Raw genomic sequence first — 13274 nt, 5'->3', positions numbered from 1 at the left:
ACTAAACAAGTCTAGCTGAAGCCTACATACCGAGGTCATAGTAACTCACACCCCTGTTCTGTTTCCACAACTGACAACTTCTTAACTAGATGGACAATGCTCTATTCACAACCATATATATTTTGTCTATTTTGTTCCTGATTCAAGAATGCTTTGTCTTGCCCTTCACAAGCCTTGCTTACATTAATTTTCATAAAAGCCACACATATCACAAATCTTTACCCATAGTGCTATTCTTACACATAGCTCGCCTTTGCCCCAATTGATTACCAATAAAAATCAGTGGCATGGACTAGACAGGGCCTTTGTCAGTTGCACTAGCATTTGTTGTCTTTTTCTTAGTTCCGTCTTTTAGTTTGAATTTTCGGGCCTGTGTTATGCACTGTTCAGGAGACTGGAACCTACTGCAGAGCCAGTAAAGTTTTAGGATCCCCAGTAATTTGTGCTCATCATGGTGGATTGAACCATGCAATTGCCTGCTCAGTAAGACCACTCAGGAAAACAAACAAACAAACAAACAAAAAACAGAAAAATAAGTATAGATGACACAGAACACCTGACATCAAGGTGAAGGATATCCAGTAAGAAGCAAAACCTCCCAAAAGAGTTAGGTACTTCAGATATGAGCAGGTAGTCAGCTGAGACTAAAATCCTGGATAATCACTTTGGGCCCAACCTTCATTGTGCTGGCCCTATAGTGTTAAAAGAAATACTCCAAGAGAAAATTAAATGCAACTGTCAGTTTTCTCAAACAAAAACTTTAGATATAATACTTACTGAACATGTAAAAATAACACCCACATAGCTCAACTAAAAAGAGAAGTCATCTTCCTTGAGACTTTAACTGAGACCTTGTCAACTTGGAGCTTTGTGTGCTTTGCTTTTTAGCCCATACCACCAAGCCTGGGAGCTGCTCCAGCCTCTCCTCTACAGCAATCAGCTGCTGGCGAAAATTATTGAGTTTTGGTTTTAGATCAACTTGCTTGCCAAATCTGCTGTCTCCCACATGATGGACTCCCCTGTCTCAGAAAATGTGACATCCTTACAGAGGCAAACCCCAGCATTTCCCTTCCAGAGGGTCAAGCTGCCTCCCCTCCACCTGAATTGCTAGGACCACAGGTTGTCTGCAGAGGAGGTGGGGGCAAAGCACAGGGAGAACGGCTTGGCCTTAGTGCATGGTGGAGTGCAGGCGAGGTGCTATGTTCAGACCCAGAAAAAAAATCAAACAAAACTCACTTGGATTAAAAAAGCTATAATGAAAAAATAAATAAGAAGCTCCAATAAGATAAAACAAAACAAGAAAAGATACCCTAAACTTTAAGAGACCCAAAGCCGGCACTGCTATCAACCTAGTGCTGCCTGCTAAAGTCTAAAATCCAAAGCTGCTCAGAAAAACTGCAACTGTTCTCTACCAAATATGAAGAGATTTTATAAAAAAAATTACATGTTTTAGCTAATTGATAAATGTATCTTTGTGACAATTTGAGTTCATATTTAATTGCTTTGCTTTAAACATTATTGTCAAGTGTAAATTCTTAAATTTTAATCACAGGATTAACTTGCACTTCTATTTTGCTTGTTGATGAAGAACTCAAAGTTAATGTTCTATTGGCAGCCAGTCAAATTTGAAAATGTAACCATCTGAAAACAGGTAAAAAGAATACTTTAAAATTTAAACAGCTGATGATGGTTTCTTTTGTAGTGCAGAAGCTTTGTAATAAGATGAGACAGCCCATTTGCCCCTCTGTTGGAAACTGGATAAAGATGTGTTATTTCTGTAAAATGAAATACTACTTAGCCATAAAGAATGAGAAATTAGAGTTATTCATAGGGAAATGAATACATATTGAGGATACACTCTTAAGTGAAATAAATAAGTCACACGTGTAAATACTGAATAGTTTCTCTGGTGTGAAAAATTATAATAGTACACAAGATCCTAATGCAATAATTAATAATGTGAAATAGGAAGAAAAGGGCTAAAGGTGTAGGGAAAATGGGAAGTGTAGGGGAAAGGGAATAAGGGAAAATAAAAAATATGAGAAAATGAAAATATGGAAATAAAGTGTTTGTAAATGGGGAGGGGGTGTGAAGGGAGGGCAGGGACAAGGGAAAAAATGAGAACTAAGACCTGTCATGTGAAGGTACAGGATCCCAGCAATGAATGCAACTGTATTGTATACCTAGATTGTACCAAAAAACTCAATAAAAAGAAAAAAAATTAAGCTGCGGAAACCAAGTTTGTTACAATAAGTGAGACAGAGAAAAAAGTATTGCAAATGTTATAAGTAAAAGAGATACACTTCTCATATACAAAGATTTTATATGATAAAGTTTTTATCTTGTTAAAAGGATGTAAGAGTTTGTTTCCGGTTTTTGAGCAAGGGACTGGGGGAAGCAATAAGAAGCAAGATATATCGCGTAAAGGTAGAAATTCCCAATGATGAATGCCATCATATTGTATATCTAAAATGTACCAATAAACTTAATGAATAAAAACATTTAAAGGCTATAGAGTTAACAAACTAGAAGGCTCATATATAGAGAGAGAAGGTGTGCAAAAGTGATTTATCAAAATAATGTATGGAATTCTGCCACTACAGCTGCTTCTGGAGCTGGTATTGGGGCTGGTGATGGAGTAATTTCCTTTTGTAAGACTCTTGCTTGTATCCACACAGACCCACCATTGTCCTACCATGCCACACTCCAACAGCCTCCTCCTCCTAAATAACTTTGGCCACTGAAAGATATGCTATACTTGGTCAAAACCAGTTCATTTCAGTCCAAATATCTACAGTGGAGACAGGGACATGGGACTCCTGCAGATTACAGATGGTTCAATACAATTGACATCCTGGCTGACAGCTGTGGAAGGGAACCTTGGATTATTTTATTTTTGTGGAACACCATAATCCCATGTCAATAAGACACCAAGTTTCAAGCTGCCTGTATAAATATGAGGTAATCTTTGCTAATGAGGATGTCTTATACTATCGCTATGAAAGATGAAACAAATAATGAAGGATTTGGAGGCATAAGTGAAAAATACAACTACAGTTGAAAATCTCATCAAATCAGAAAACTATGGGAAGATTTTGGCAGAGAAGAATGAATGATATATTGACAATAATATTGATTAGTGGGCAATAATCAGATCCTGTTAATAATCATTTGAAAAAGAGAAGCCCTCAAAAAATGAATCTGAAAAAGAAAAATTCAGTGATTAGTTGCCCAGAAAAAAGTTTTATCAAGAGATTCCAGTCAAGAATTCACTGATTCAACTGGCATAGATCTACATAAATTTTTAGTAAATATATTAGAAACAATCCCAGGGACAGAATGATGCTGCTGAAATCGGAGCAAGAAATTTTAGATTTCATTGGTCACCATGTAAAAACTAGCTTCTTAATTTGGATTAGTTCACAATGTAGATCTGAATGGCAAGTCTGTCATAGTAAACAAAACTAGTAATACAAGAATACTGGGTCATAAATTTATTGAGCATATCAAAGGTGATAGAGGTGAAGATTTTCAGATACTATATATCTTTGAGAGAACTCTTGCTTTGACAGACATGATAACCAGATGATAATACATTTGAAAGATAACAGAAAAAACGGATGTATAACAAAAAGGGAGGAAGCATACCAGAGATCTAGAGACTATTTCCCAAGATTCCCTGTGTCCCCAAGACAATGATATTATTGACAATATACGTGATGAGGATGCTAGTAGCAACCAGCAGAGGCACCAGATATTTGAGTTTTAAAAGATGCTTCAGGAAGATCAACAGTCATCCAAGCAGCCCTGAGGAGTTGAGATGTTCTGAATCATGACCACGGAGCAGGGCAGATTCAGACAGCTCCCTGTGAAACCTGAAGCTTGCTATAATCAAAGGCAGGAGTTCTAGTGGTATCTCAGTCCTGACTAAATCTGATAGTTCTGGAAGCAGCAAAACCACAGGTAGGCTTCTAAAACAGGTTCTGAGTCTTATGATATTGTATATTCATCTTCTGGCTCTCTCTCTCACATCCAGCAGCCTCTTCCAGGTACATCTCACAGCAAGTCTTCTCATTGTGCACCAGAAACTTATCCATCTGTCAGCATTCATAGTTTTCTCTCTCTCTTTCTCTCTCTCCCTCTCTCTCTCTGTCTCTCTCTCTCTCTCTCTCTCTCTCTCTCTCTCTCTCAGATGGTGGCCTAAATAGACATGTCGTACCTCCTAGCACTAGCTTCTTTTTTCTTCCTTTGGAAGTGGCAGGCATACCATCAGGCAGTATTCTGATCAATCCAAAACAGGTTGTAAACCCAGATGGGAGTCCGGTTATATATAATTCTCCTATGACTCAACAACCAGTTCGAATTCAAGTGCCTGCACCTCCATAGCCACTTCTGCAACCCCCACCAACTCAACAATCAGAAGCTAATCACATTTTCTCACAGGATAGCCTTGTTTCTCAGTTCAGTCCTGAGTCTTGTCCTCCAGCCATCTTCTGATGGCTTTGGCCCGCATGGCACCATGATCCAGTCCACTGGTGTTCTTCAGTCTCCATAGCAAGCCAGTTACATAGTGATAGAAGCATCCCAACCATATCCTCCTCGTCCTCCACCTCTGCCACCTCCACCTCCCCCCCCCTCCCACCTGAGCAGCCAGTCCCTACTAGTAGCTGGCTGTTCTGCCTCTGGTCATGCTGTCAGCAAGCCTGTGCTCCAGGAGCAGGGATATGATCAGCAGCCCTCCTCCCAGATGCCAGTCTGTTACTGTGCTCCAGCCAGCCTCAGTACCACTCTATCCCTTTTGTACTAAAGTTCACATCTAAACCAACAATGGCCACACCCTGCAAGGCAAACAGGTTATCAAGTTATGCTCAACCAGCAGCAAAACTACCAAGGAATACTTGGGGTTTAGCAGTCCCAGAGTCAGAGCCTAGTTAAAGGCCAACCCAGCAGTGCTGGAAACCAGATTGAAGGAGTGGTCATCCTCCACCCTTCAGTGCCATCGTGTCAGGTCTCATTATCTCAAGGTTCTCAAGGAATAGCCCATCAGGCTTAGCAACAGCCTGTTACATTCTCCAGCTAGTCTAATCAAGGATCTATGTCCACAGCAGGAATGCCAGTTTACTACATTGTCATTTTATCTGCCCAATAAAATAATTTAAATTCATCAGTAGGGCACCTGCAATATCCAAGCTGCTTCACCCTGTGATTCCCAGGTGTCGCGCGCACCTCGCCAGCAAGGAACACGCAACACTCAGGATTCTTCTGATGCACGCTTTATTGGAGTTTCTTCTACATTCTTCAAAATGGCGGAAAGACCCTGAGCCGGATGCGAGCCTGCCTTTTATAGCCTCTCGGGTGACGTGGCCCATTTCTATTGGTCAATGCCGGCCTGCGTCATTCTGACGAACCAAGCGCCTCTTCTGCGCAGGCGTGAACCACCGTCACTGGCGGACTCACCTCCGGAATTCATGCAGGGCATGAAGAACCCGGAAATAATGGCGCGTGACACCCAGGGGCTTCAAGGCTATCCCTGTGCTGCCATGTTGCTACCGCCACCTGGTGGATACATGGTGATAATGCATCTCGGTGTACCAAACAATCCACAATCTAGGGTCCATTCACCCACTCCGTGGAAACAAAATAAATATTACTGTAACCACCAGAAAGGTCAGAAATGTGTGAAATTTAGCAATGTAGACAATATTGTCCAGAACAGCCTTCAACTCAGCAGACCCATTATTTCACCAGCTCAATCACCTGCACAGGCTCAGCTATCTACCCTGAAAACCGTACGTTCCGCTGGACCACCACTTTGCATCATGCCCCAATTTTCTAGCTCTTTTGTCACTGGTCGGGGAAATGCCAGGTATCCTTTACTTGGCCAGCCGTCCTGCTGTTATGCATGGACACGTTCTAAGCCAACAGGCTCAGGTTGGCAGCAGGCATGGAAACCGAGAAAGGAGACCAGCTAAGAAAGCTGCGTCCATGGACCTTGTATCAAGAGAAGCAGTCTTTGGGAAGCTCTTGGAAATTACTAAACTACCACAAGGAACAACTCAGACGGAAGCCAAGAAACTTTTGGGGAATCTCTTCAAAATTGGCACCAAGATCTGATGGCTGCAGGACCCCCAGTCACAGCCCAGCTGTGTCTTCATGCCATCTGCTGTGGCAGTGGGGAAACGTCTGTCAACCCTGAATGCTCTAAACTCAATGGCTTTGTGTCTACATACACTGTCTTAGCCTTCCATTTCAGCTGCACAGAATGCACTGAAGAAACAAAATAACTCAATTAACAAGTTTAAGCTAAGATCTGATGGCTGCAGGACCCCCAGTCACAGCCCAGCTGTGTCTTCATGCCATCTGCTGTGGCAGTGGGGAAACGTCTGTCAACCCTGAATGCTCTAAACTCAATGGCTTTGTGTCTACATACACTGTCTTAGCCTTCCATTTCAGCTGCACAGAATGCACTGAAGAAACAAAATAACTCAATTAACAAGTTTAAGCTGAGAACAAGCAAGAAGCACTATGCTTTCACATTTGGGAAAGGGTAAGTTCTCAATAACACAGCCACCTATGGACCCTTCACCTCTGTGGTTGCCCAGCCCTCTCCCAACTCTAATTGGCTTGGTATTTGGAACTCTGTTAACATTTAGACTCAGAGGATGTGTGGTCATGGTATTACAGCTTTTGGGCAAAAGCCAGTGATTCAGCAGAGGAGGAAAAAGAGATACTCATTTTACCCTACTGATTTTAGAAATCCATACCAGAATGATACAGAGCAGCTTTTTCTAAAGAAATGCTGTTCAAATGCCTGTTTTCAGATCCAAAGCTTTATTGTACAGCAAATTATTCTTCAACATTACTATAATCAATCACAACCTGCATTTCTTTTTGTAGCTAGCACAGTGTGACCCAATTTAGGATTTGGGACAAAAAGAATGCAGGTGTGGGATAACAAAGTAAAACACCATGTACCATTTTTTTTGAAGGATAATGGAGCCAATGATTCATAAATAAAAAAAAATTGTTCCCCCAAATCTCTAAACATAGAAACATTTCTAGAAAAACACAGAATTCACCTATAGGATCCTTTCCTCATTCATTTAGGTAGCATGGATATTAAGTGTAAAGTACATTATATTTTTAAATGCTCTCAATCAAACCACTTAAGTCAGAGAGGAATAGGAGTCATTCAAGTCAGAAAAATACTCTCACTCTTTTAAGCATCTCTCCAATAACCAATCGCCATTTATTTAAATTCCTCTACTTGTGGATATTTTGTTATCTACAGAAATATGTTGGATGAGTGCTGGGGACTCATAAGTAGTTTAAAATTAATTTCCATTGTTTGAAGATTACTGGACATCAGAGACTCCTTGCATTTAGGAACAAGGAAACTTCTTTTCAATTTTGGTGTAATATGAAAGGCTGTACAATGTGTACTGATGAAAGCCTTTTTCAGTTCAAGGGAATAAATGTTTAAAAATATTAAAAAATGTATGTTTGTTGTTGTTTTCACGTTTGTTATAAAAGATTTATAATAAATGAGACCCAAACAAGCTAATAATCTACAAGCATAAAGAGCTTTCATTCTTTCTAATTCTAATTCTAATAGATCTCTGTTAAGTGATTTACAAAAATTTTGACAAAAATATTTGACTAGTTTTCTTTCCAAGTATAAAAATTATAAAAGAGGTGTTATAATTAAATTAGGCTAGATATATTTGAGTGCACTCTAGTTTTATAAACTGTCTCATATGTTTGTTCATTTGTCCAATGATGCAGATATTTTGTTTGATCTCAATAATTTTCCTTTTTTGCCTTTAAAAATTTTTTACAATATATTTGCCTATAAATTAAATTGGCTTATAGATAAAGGTTATTAAAGTTATGTATGTTTTTCTTTTCTCCCCCAAGATACAAACAGTTAATATTGATGTCACAATTAATTGTTACAATCTGGTTTTCATAGGTTATAAAATATTTTGTCAAGGTAATTGCATAGAGATCCTTAGGTTTGAAGAGGCTACTAAAAGGGACTTAGTGAACAAAGGAGTGGCCACATGGAAATATTTTCCAGGCTTTGCTCACTAGGAGGACCACAACAGTTTCATAACCTTACAACAGATGACTCTGATAGTTTCCATACTTTTATAAGAGATATACCTTAATAAATATTGCTTAAATGTTATTGTGATATATTTACATCAGTCATCTTCAAAAGATTAATTTTTGTCATTAAAACAACAAGGTTTTATTAAAAAGATGCTTGTGATTTCCAAGGAAATTAAAGGGCATAAGATTTCATATAATTGTGATATTTATTATTGTTAATTTTCTGATGTACTAAATATATCCATGCTTTCTGACTATACAGGTCTTCTAATATATTACTTATGGTAATAACTTTTTTCTCATTGAGTTTATGGGTACATTTTAGGCATACAGTACAGTTACATTCATCTTTGGGATCTTGTACCTTGACATGATGGGTCTTGCTTCTCATTTTTCCCCATACCCCTGATCACCCACTCCTTCCTTCCCTATTTACAAAAATTTTATTTCCATTTTGTAACCTTCTTTTGATTTAAGTATTTGCCTGTTTCTTGTGTTCTACCTACATATGATAAAAGGTACATTTATAGGCTCATATGTTTTATTTATATGACATCATATCAAAAGATAACAATTTAGATAAGAGTTTTTATCTTTTTGTGGAGGGGTAAGAGTGTTTAACAATGCTTATTTTATACCAAGATGGATTTTTAATTGTACTAAAAATATGGTCATGATTGTCATACTAAAATAGTATGTGACAAGAATTAAAGTTTTTTCTGTTAACTTTTTACAGATTCAACTACTAAAACAACCATAAATGATGCAAAAAACAGTCCTCTAACAATATTTTATATTTCAAAGTGCTTGATATCCAGGTATAATTATAATAGTTAAATTCATTACTCCCATTAAAATGCTAATGTTATTGATCTTCTCTTTTAGGTGTTCAACAACTAAACTTTAGAAACTAAAACTGAAAAGGTAACTGAGCTAAGAAGATAGCAATATTTTGACCCTGGTGCTTCAAGAGCTACAAACAACAAAAGACAGAAAAATCCTTTTCTACAAGATCCTAAAACTTTGGTGAGTCACACAACATCTTAGCCAGGAGGATGCAGGCAGGGTATAACAAAACTTTGTCAGGAACAGCCAACGACCAAAGCTAAATTGGAACCAATACACACTAAGCACAAAGTATGGACATTGGAAAGATGAGTGCCCAGAAAATGATGACAGAGATGATGATGAAAATTTCAAAGCTAAGACACTACCTTCTAAAGTCTATCACCCCTTTGAGGAAGCAGATGTAGGCCTTATTGGGCTGGCAGGAGCTGAAGGTTATGGGGAGTAGGCCAGACTAGGCTCCACCTGCATGGGCCCCACAGAATCCAAGGTCAGGATGAATGTTAGGGGCCAATAAATGGACTTTATGGTAAACAGTGGAGTGGAACACTCAGTAGTGATGTAACCTATTGGAACTTTTTCCAAGAAAATTGTGACTATTGTGGGATTCATTAGGGTTCCAAAAAGAGATGATTCTACCAGCCTAAAAGATGTATGAGAGATGAAAATTCCAGCATAAGTGCCTGTATATGCCAAACTGCACAATTCCCTTGTTAGGGAAGACTTGCACCAAAAGCTGCAAGCTGAGATTACCTTTGGACCATGGGGAAATGTAACTTTAAGCTTGCCTGAAACAAAGACCATGGTATTAACCATTATGGTCTGACAGGCAGACTAATGGAGATTGTATTCAGATAAATTACATAAGCCAGGGATAGATGCTACATGCACTAGTACACAATATTCTTGAGATCTGGGCTACCTGCAAGTTGAACACTAATGATAATATAACTATATATTGTACAAACTCTAGTATAAGTCCACCAATATCCCTTCCCCCAGGAATCTTACAAGGGCATTTAAAGCAGGTCTTTGAATATGGAATCTTTGCTAGATCCCATTCCTCCTGGAATACCCTGTACCTCCCAGTGTGTAAACCAAGAAAAAGTTAATACACAATTTGTGCATCATGACTCAAATTACTGGGATTATTCAACCTATGGTCCCAAATCCATGCCTATTGGACTTACTCCAGAAAGTGCTGCCTGGTTTACATGCTCAGAGTTAAAAGCTGCTTTTTCATGTTTATGCCTTGAACTGGTCTGTCAGTCATCTTTGCATATCAATGAGAGGATTCTGTCACAGAGACAAAATAACCTGGACTAGCCTTCCCCTAGCATTCAAAAGCCCTCCTACAATCTTTGGAGAGGTACCAGTTACTGACCCCACCACAACAGAGCACAAATGTACATCTTTGCAGTATGTAGATGATCTCCTTGTGCCAGCAAAAACCCAAGAGGCTGTAATCAGGGACCAAGGACACCCTTCATTTGCTTTACAGTAACTTTATTTATTTATTTATTTATTTGTACAGGGAATCTAACTTGGGTCCTTGTGCTCATGAAGCAGGCACTGGAATCACAGAGCTAAATCCCCAGCCCCAATTTTTTTTGGGGGGTACTGGGGATTGAACTCTCAATTTTTTTTCTTACATTTAAAAAAATTTTAATTTAAATTTTTTTTCTTCCTTCATTTGTTTTGGATGGCTGGGTACAAGGTATCTGGAGAGGGACACACATTTGCTGACAGGAGGTCAAATACCTAGGCTTCATAGTGACTAAAGGAAAATGACAATAAGGGACAGAATAAAATCAGGTTGCCTTTATCCCCCCAGCTCCTTTCACCTATCATCAAGTAAGAGAGTTGCAAGGGGCAGTGAGATTCTGTCATATCTAAATCTCAAGTTTCTCACTTATGGCTAAGCCACTATATAAAGCCAAAAAAGAGGGAGAAAAGGACACTTTCCTCTGGGTCACTAAGCAAGAAAGAACATTTAAACAATTTTAAAAGCCTTGACTCAGGCACCAGCCTTGGGACTGCCAGATATAACTAAGTTTTTCTTCCTCTATGGCCATGAACAGAATGAAATGCTAAAGGGATATTAGCTCATATTTCAGGAATCTGCCATTACCTGATGGAATTCTTGTCAAAATTGTTAGACTCTGTGGCCCTTGGATGCCCTCCATGCTTCAAAACACTTGCTACCCCTGCTGTGCTTATTCAGGAAGCTGACAAGCTGACACTGGAGAGACAAATGACTATTTGAGTGTCACACTCAATTATAACCTTAGTGGACCAGAGAAGGCACCATTGGTTATCAAATCCAAGGATGACTACTTATCAAGCATTCCCATGTGAAAATTTCTGCATATTGTTAGAGACTCTGAACACTGTTAATTCAGCTAAATTGCTCACAGCTGAACCAGGTACCCTCCAAAATGATAGCATGGAAGTAGTGGATGAAGTGTTCTCAAGCTGGAGAGATCTCACAGATCACCCTTTGGAGATTCAAATGTTGAATACTCACGATGGAGGTAGCCTTGTGCTGGAAAGTGTCCAATAGCAGGATATGTAGTGGTGATATTGGACTGTGCATGAGAAAGGGCCACCCTCAGCCCATTGGAACCTCATCCCAGAAGGCAGAGCTAATAGACTTGACAAGGGCTCTTTTACTAGCAAAAGACAAAAAAAGCTAACATCTATACATCAAAATATGCCTTTGCAACACTGAATGTAGAGGAAGGCATATATAAGGAGAGTGAACTCTGACTGCTGCAGGAGAGGAAATAAAGTGCAAACAGGAATATATACAACAGCTAGATGAAGTATGGACCCTGGCTAAAATGGCTGTTAAACACTCCAAGAGATAGCAATCTCTGAGGAGATAGATATAGGTTTGGGGAATAGCCCTGCAGAATATTCACAGCTGGGTTCATGAAAATTCCCATAAGTCTGGCAGACGCAATACACCCTTTCAAACCCAGGGACTCTGGGTCAATAAGTTAAATCTAGTTACCATGGAACCTGTTGTAGTCAGCAGGATTTGACAAGGAAATACATTAAATACAGATCACATAACTTAAAAGGTTATTTTATGATAGTTACCCAAAGTGTCAAATTCGAAGGAGTGCAAGAGATTAACCACAGACTAGAAGCCCAAAACATACAACTGAGGGCCTAGATCCCAGCCATTTCCCACACAAGTCCTGGTAAAGGCTTAGAATCCAAGGCAATGTCCTTCTTGATTCCAGCCAGTGGCCTAGAGCCAGTGGCAATGCCCCATGCTTGTCTGCAATTGAGGATCTGCACATGGAAGGCCCAAAGCCAATGATCAAAAAAATCTATGCTGGTGAGATGAAAGATTTGGGCCACCAAGCTGAAGGATCCATATTGGATGCAGGAAGTGATGCTCACAGTAAAGATTAGAGCTTCTCTGATGAAAGCTGCAGCCATCCCCAGTAACAGCAAAGTACCAAGCTCCTCCTCCTCCTCTGATGAGAACATTCTAGTTTACATCAGGAAAATGATCTGCAGCAAGCTTCTGCTAGAAAATTAACAGGCCAACATTTTCCCTTACAGTTCTCTTTTTATGACTATCCATAACAGTTTTTTTGGGGGGGTATCGAGGATTGAACTCGCATCCTTGTGCTTGCAAGGCAGGACACCAAACAGCTGAGCTAAATCCCTGGCCCTATCCATAACAATTTTCAGGTGGATTCTCCACACCTGGACCACAATGAATAAGTTCAGCTGGGCGATATAAGTGGCCCATTAATCAATTCACCACAGGCCCCACATAAGTTGGGCCCCATACTGTAATTTTGTATACCCCCACTGCTGTTAAAGTTTCAAGAGTCATGCTTTGGATCCACCACAGTCTGTTGAAAGAGGCTTCCCCAGACCAGTGGACCAGCCAGCAACACCCAGAACAGCTGAGCCAGCACTTTGTGATTAGAACAACCGACCTCCAAAGACAACAGCCCTGCTCTACTTACCACAGAATCTGATAAATCTGTGAAAATCAGAAGCCTGAGGAAATGACAGCCCTGCCCTGATCACTCTTTAAGCTAATCAGTCTACCCACAGCTGAAACTTGAGGACCATTATGGAGATGATCACATAAGTCTCTTTTGCTTTCTATTATAACTGTCTCCTTGCTTTGTTCACAGGGAAATTTTTTAGAGGAATGCTTCCACTGCATTTACGCCACCTGTTTGGGAAGCATAATTACAAAGACCCTGTTATATCATACCTATTATGAGTGTAGAGGGATGCACTGGGAACTTTTCCTCACAATCAAACAACCTACTGAG

The 13274-nt window shown here is 39.6% G+C and overlaps 1 protein-coding gene and 1 pseudogene across 5 annotated transcripts in view; one reads left to right on the top strand and one right to left on the bottom strand.

Moving 5' to 3' along the window:
* LOC104870624 (prolactin) overlaps positions 1-13274 on the bottom strand; it is a 107081-nt gene that overhangs the window by 63289 nt on the left and 30518 nt on the right. The window lies entirely within an intron of this gene.
* On the top strand, positions 2975-6562 carry LOC104870622 (annotated as a pseudogene).

This window comes from Fukomys damarensis, unplaced genomic scaffold (genome assembly GCF_012274545.1).
Source record: "Fukomys damarensis isolate Sample0158 unplaced genomic scaffold, DMR_v1.0_HiC HiC_scaffold_10, whole genome shotgun sequence".
Classification (NCBI taxonomy): Eukaryota; Metazoa; Chordata; class Mammalia; order Rodentia; family Bathyergidae; genus Fukomys; species Fukomys damarensis.
The sequence above is the reverse complement of the archived record's forward strand: the minus strand, read 5'-3'. Positions and strand labels throughout refer to the sequence as shown.